The following is a 6,063-nucleotide window of genomic DNA, read 5'->3' as shown; positions in this document are numbered from 1 at the left end:
TTCAGTTAGAGGGGTCTGGATGCTAGACATAGGTAAGGGAGTGAATTCATGGGTGAGTATGATTTTGGGATTTTGTACCTCAAGGGAAAAGAGAATGTGGGTGTTGATGCACTAAGCATAAGACCCCAGATGTTCTCCCTGGTACTGTTGGGGGTCAATTTGAGGGAGCGTGTGTTGGGCAATTTAATTGCTTAAATTGCTTTCATTAAATTATCAACCAGGGATACTCGTAAGCTTGTGATGATGCCAGCAAAATATATGCAGGAGTAGGCAACTAACTCTATGTCTAACTAAATGATTTTTGATTCAATATAATATGCAAGGGAAGAGGCTCCTAATTGAGGAGGTCCTGGTTGTCCTTCCCTACAGTATTATAGATTGAAAAGAAATCATTGATTACATAAAACCAGAAACTTGAAATAAAGACAAGAGAATGAATTTTAATTGTTGTTCAGATTCAAATAGAGAGAGAGACTAACTTAGTCCCTTGATTGTCCCCTCGTATATTGATCCAAACTAAACTAAGATTCATTCATAAGCATAAGAAATGAAATAACTTGAAACTTAAAAGCAAAAGAATGAATTCCAATTATCATGCAAATCAAATAGAGAGGGAGCCTAACTTAGACCCTTGGTTGTCTCCTCATATGCTGATAAGATTTTAATTTAAAACCCATTCATCAATCACAAACAAATCCTCAAACATCTAGGCAACTAAATGAAATAAGATCTATTATGAAATAAAATGTTTCTTTGATCTTTTCAGAGTGAGCTCAATTCTCTTAAGAACAAAGTGACAAGCTATTCCATAAATTCATATACATTAACACAATTTATATCTAAAACTATAGAAAGAAAAATTATGTAAAATGAAGCTTTATTCTATTCCATCATAAGTTGGATACATGCTCCAAGAGTCCTCCTTTTGGAATGGAGGAGGTGCTCCTATTTATACAAAAATTTAAGCAACTAACTCATTAATGGGGATCCACTAATCCCTCATATGGTTACAACCAATATGAGACACATATTCCTTTATCCATGATTTTTCTCCATGAGATATGCTTGACCCCTATCCCAAATCTCCTTCAAATCTTCAAGAGAATTCGAATTTGAGTCTTGGAGGCCACATAAGAGTATCTTGGAACCTTCCAAATCACCTACACATGTCACCAAACTCATTCCACCTTTAGGTATAAGCAAATACATGTTATTTTTCTAACTTTTAATCATAAATTCACTTTAAATGCATAAAATAAATAACTTTGGAAAATGAAACTATGAACCCATATGGTAATGAAAATATAATGATAATGTGATGAAATGAGGTGACAAAATGAGGATAAAGGTGAAAATGGAGTGAAAATGTATGCTAATTTGGCGGCCCAACAACGTGTATTAGAGAAACTTTTTGAAGATAGTTGGCATCTAAAGGTTATGTTAATGCTCTAGAGTGGGAAGTGGATAGAACCAAGGTTTGAGGGTTATACCCTTGAACCAGATGGACTGTTGAGATTTCAAGGAAGAATGTACATCCCTGGGGAACAGAGTATATGAGGAATCATCCTCGAGGAGTCACATAGGGCATTCTATTGTGCACATCTTGGTGTGAAAAAGATATATGCATACATAAATAAACTTTTCTTTTAGGTAGATATGAAGTGTGATGTGGTCTAGTTTGTCACTAAATGTCTTGAATGTTAAATAGTGAAGGTTGACCAATGCCACCTATCAATATTCCAACAACTTCATGACATTCTTGTGTCTAAATGGGAGGTCATTTCCATGGATTTTGTTGTGGGTTTGTCACTCACATCACAAAGGCATGACTCCATCTCGGTTGTAGTTGACAAGTTGACCAAAAGTGCTAATTTCACCCTAGTGAGAGACACTTATGATGTTACCGATGTGGCATGAGTGTTTATAAGTGAAGTTATTTGGCCACATGGGTCACCCACAAAGATAATTTCTATTATAGATTCTCACTTTATATCTAGGTTTTGGATAATTTTGCAATAAGCATTGGGGACTCAGTTGAACTTGAGCACTACATGTCATCTAGAAACAGATGGGTAGATTGAAAGAATAAATTACGTTATGGAAGACATGCTTAGAATGTATGTTATGGATAACCAAACTTAGTAGGAAAGATACTGACCATTGGTAGAGTTCACCTATAATAATAGTTACCATAGTTCAATCAAGATGCCTCCTTATCGACCTCTATATGGGAGGTCGTGTAAGACACCACTGAGTTGGGAAAGCTTGGAGGATAGGCTAATAGTAGGGCCATAATTGGTTCAAGAAATGGAGGAATAGGTATGGAAAATTTGATAAAGGTTAAAGGAAGTACAGGATAAACATAAGAGTTATGTCGATGCACATAGGATCGATCAAATTTATGAAGTGGGAGACCAATTTTTTATTTGTATCCGACCCACAAGAGCACCATCGAGTTTGGGAAAGAGACAAAGTTGTCACTTCAATTTATAGGACCTTTGAGGATCAAAGAGAAAATTGGACCAATTTCCTTTCATATTTTACTGCCACCCCACTCACATAAAACTCATGATGTTTTTCATGTATTTTTTCTACACCATTATGTTTCTGATGAATCTAACAAACTGTATTGGAGGGAATTATAGGTCTCAGACATAGGAATTGTTACACATATTGGAGCATAGGGTCTAATACGTTAGGCGTCGCTTGGTGGACTAGGTTAAGGTCTAGTGGGACAAGTATAGCCCAAGGTCTACTACCTGGGAGGATGTACAGGCTATATGTCACAACTACCCCTCACTTTTTGACCACTTGTGATGTCCATTTTGACCTAGATAGCTGCCTACATTGAGGCCCTATTTGTATTTTCATAATGTTTTGTTTGTGAATGTTATGTAATATTGATGCATTTCAGTTGGATAGATGAATCAAATACTTGATGGATTATGTTTCTGTTGATTTAAATATCTAATGTGTGACTTATCCGATGTATGATTTATTTGATGTATGACTTATCTAGTTATGATTTATCTAATGTATGATTTACTTCAAGCATGCTAATGTTAACTAGTTTTTTTGGGTATGTGGATATAAGATCTAATAGCTTGATGATTATCCTCACTTGTATATATATGTATGTATGTATGTATGGGTATATATATTTTGTTTTTATGTATATGCTTGGATGAGAACTAACCTACAGATTGGAAGGGACTATGTGATAGCCAAAGATCCATGCTAGTGATTGGTGGATGCCGAGACATAAAATGAGGAATGATATCATGTGCATTGTTCTATTATATTTTGTATCTACTTGATATGCACTATTATGACACAGTGTAAGGTGTAGTTTGTAGGTGACATGACTACATGACTGAAGTATTACATGACAAGCATCCAAACCAACACCATATTGTGGTCCATGATATGGTGTTGACCCTAGTCCTTGAGGAGGGGTGGGGGCATTTCCCACCATGTAACCTCCAAGCGTAAATTGTGGGAGGCCAGTGATGTATACACTCCCCTAGATGTGTAATGACAATTGTTAGTTTCCTATTGGGGAAGTTAGGTCGATATAGTCGATGTTTCTACCATCTTCGTTCTATTAGTGGTTAGATCAATATAAATGATGCCATAGTATATTGCAGTAGAGGATGGATAAGATGGGAGCATAATTAGGTTAGGGAGGATAAGAGACTATAGGTTAGTTGGGGACTCTAGATGTGAAGTGATATGCTTGCTTGATTTACTTGATTTAACAACTACATCTTCTCCCTTTTTTGTTATGCCTTATCGTCACACTGCTTCGTGACTGCTTGTATCCTCTTGACTCTAACTCTAGGATGAAGTTTTTTGAAGTAGGGGTGTATGTAGTGCCTGTGTCCTGACCTTATTATCTTAGATTAGGTTATCAACCTACCTACTAAATGATTGATTTATGTGGTTGACTCTTATAATTATTATTAGTATATGTATGATGTATGCGTATGCTAACTACATACCCACACTTGGCACGAATATGCTAGTCTCCTATAACATATCATGCTAGACGATTAATTAACAGTTAAACCTAAATTGACCATTGACCCTAACTTATAATTGATAAATTATATTTTAACGTTATTATTCAATAATTAAATTTATAGGATTCTTACAAATCCATAGTCTTGACTGATACAAAAAGGATATCAATATTTTATTAGTATTTATTATTGTCATTATTTATTGTTTAGCATTCATGTGCATGACATGATTGTCCTCCTGCCACCCTCCCTCAAATTTAATTTTGGATAAGGGGATGGGGGGATGGTAGGGACATGATGGGGGTTGGTGGCATTGACTTGTGGGGAGGCATAAGTGTACGAAAGAGTTTGGGAAGAAGGGGATGATTATTGTTTTTTATGGATAACTTGGTGGAGAGACTTTGGTGGGGGACAAAGAGTGAGGAATTGATTTTAGTGTTGGACACCAAAGAGGTGTTAGCACAAGGATCGTAGACACAACATGGTTACAGTTTGGCTTAGGCTCGGAGAGCTAGGGAACCTGTGGAGGTTTGTTGGGTTTGGAAGTTTGATAGACTTTCCTAGTTGGTAGGGTGGCATATTTAATTGTGTGGTCCCAAAAGCAACATTGTAACCAAGTTATTATAACCAGGTATTCTTTTTGTTGTTTGGTTAAATTATTTATAAATGAATTTCTAATATGTTTTTTTTAATATGTTGTTAGATGTGTTTTTTTTTAATTATTAAATATGTTGTGAAATTATGTGGAAATTTATTTATGGTATGAGGACCTTAGGATGGTTCCTTACACACATGAAGCCATTCACCCATGATGCATATAGAGAATCATATTCAGAGGAAGAGGACTTCAATGAGATGTTTCAACAATGGTGAAGCCAAAGTCATGTGTATGATGGTGAGAACATAGTTGACTATCATCTCCAAGATGGGTTACTTTATAAGTTGGAAGAGTTATGTGTTCCTAAATTTGTGTAATTGTAGTTGATCAGAGAGGCTCATGACTCTAAGGTTACAGGGAACTTTCGTGTCGGGATAACAATGGGAAACTTGCAAAGGTATGTGTATTGGCCCAAGATGCAAGAACACATAGCTAACCTTGTAAGAGGATGCTTGATTTTTGTACTAGCAAGCTTAGTAACATGAAATAAGGTATATGGCATCCCTTACATGTACCCTCTCATCCATGGGAAAACATTTCCATGGACTTTGTGGGAGGTTTACCAACAGCTAGAAAGGGACATGACTACCTATTTGTGGTAGTTGATAGGTTCAACGAGAATGACCATCAACGGGCATGAAGTAATGAACTTGTTCTTTGAATAAGTCTAGTTGTACTTTGGGATACCAAGGAGCATCGTTTCAGACAAGAACACAAGATTTCTTGGTGCATTGTGGACTCCATTGTGGGAGAATATGGAAACAAAGTTAAAAAGATATACAACATTCCATCCATACACAAATTGGTAGACAAAAGTAGTTACGGGACTTTGGTGTGACTTTTGAGGGGTTACAATTAGAAGCATCCGACAACTTGGGATGAAAATATGGTATATATACAACACTCTTATAACAGAGCAGACCACGCTTCTACTGGTACGTCCCCATTTGAAACTTGTTTTGGATATTTTCCACCTTCACCTTTGGATATTGCATATGGGTAACGAGGATGAGTGAGGGAGGATCATATAAGGCAAGCTTTAAGGGAAGATAAAAATGTTGAGAAGATAAAAAAAATCCATCTATAGGCACATGAGATGCTGCATAAGTCATGAGAAAAATATAAGGCCAGACATGACCAACATAGAACAGAGAAGTCCTTCAAGGTGGGAGATAGAGTATGGTTCTAATTGAATAAGGAGAGGCCATATGGTCTTGATAAGAAAATCAAGGCTCTAGGATATGGTCCCTTTGAGATACTAGAAAAGGTGGGAGATAATGTCTATAAACTTAGTCTACCCCAATACGTGCACATGTAATCATTGGTGAATGTAGATAATTTGAATTGTTATGAGTCTTCCATGTTAGAGCAGGAAGAGGAACA

Source organism: Pinus tabuliformis, chromosome J (genome assembly GCF_031772625.1).
Source record: "Pinus tabuliformis cultivar Carrire ecotype Pingquan chromosome J, CPIR1, whole genome shotgun sequence".
In the NCBI taxonomy this organism is placed as follows: domain Eukaryota; kingdom Viridiplantae; phylum Streptophyta; class Pinopsida; order Pinales; family Pinaceae; genus Pinus; species Pinus tabuliformis.
This window is presented reverse-complemented; position numbering follows the sequence as displayed.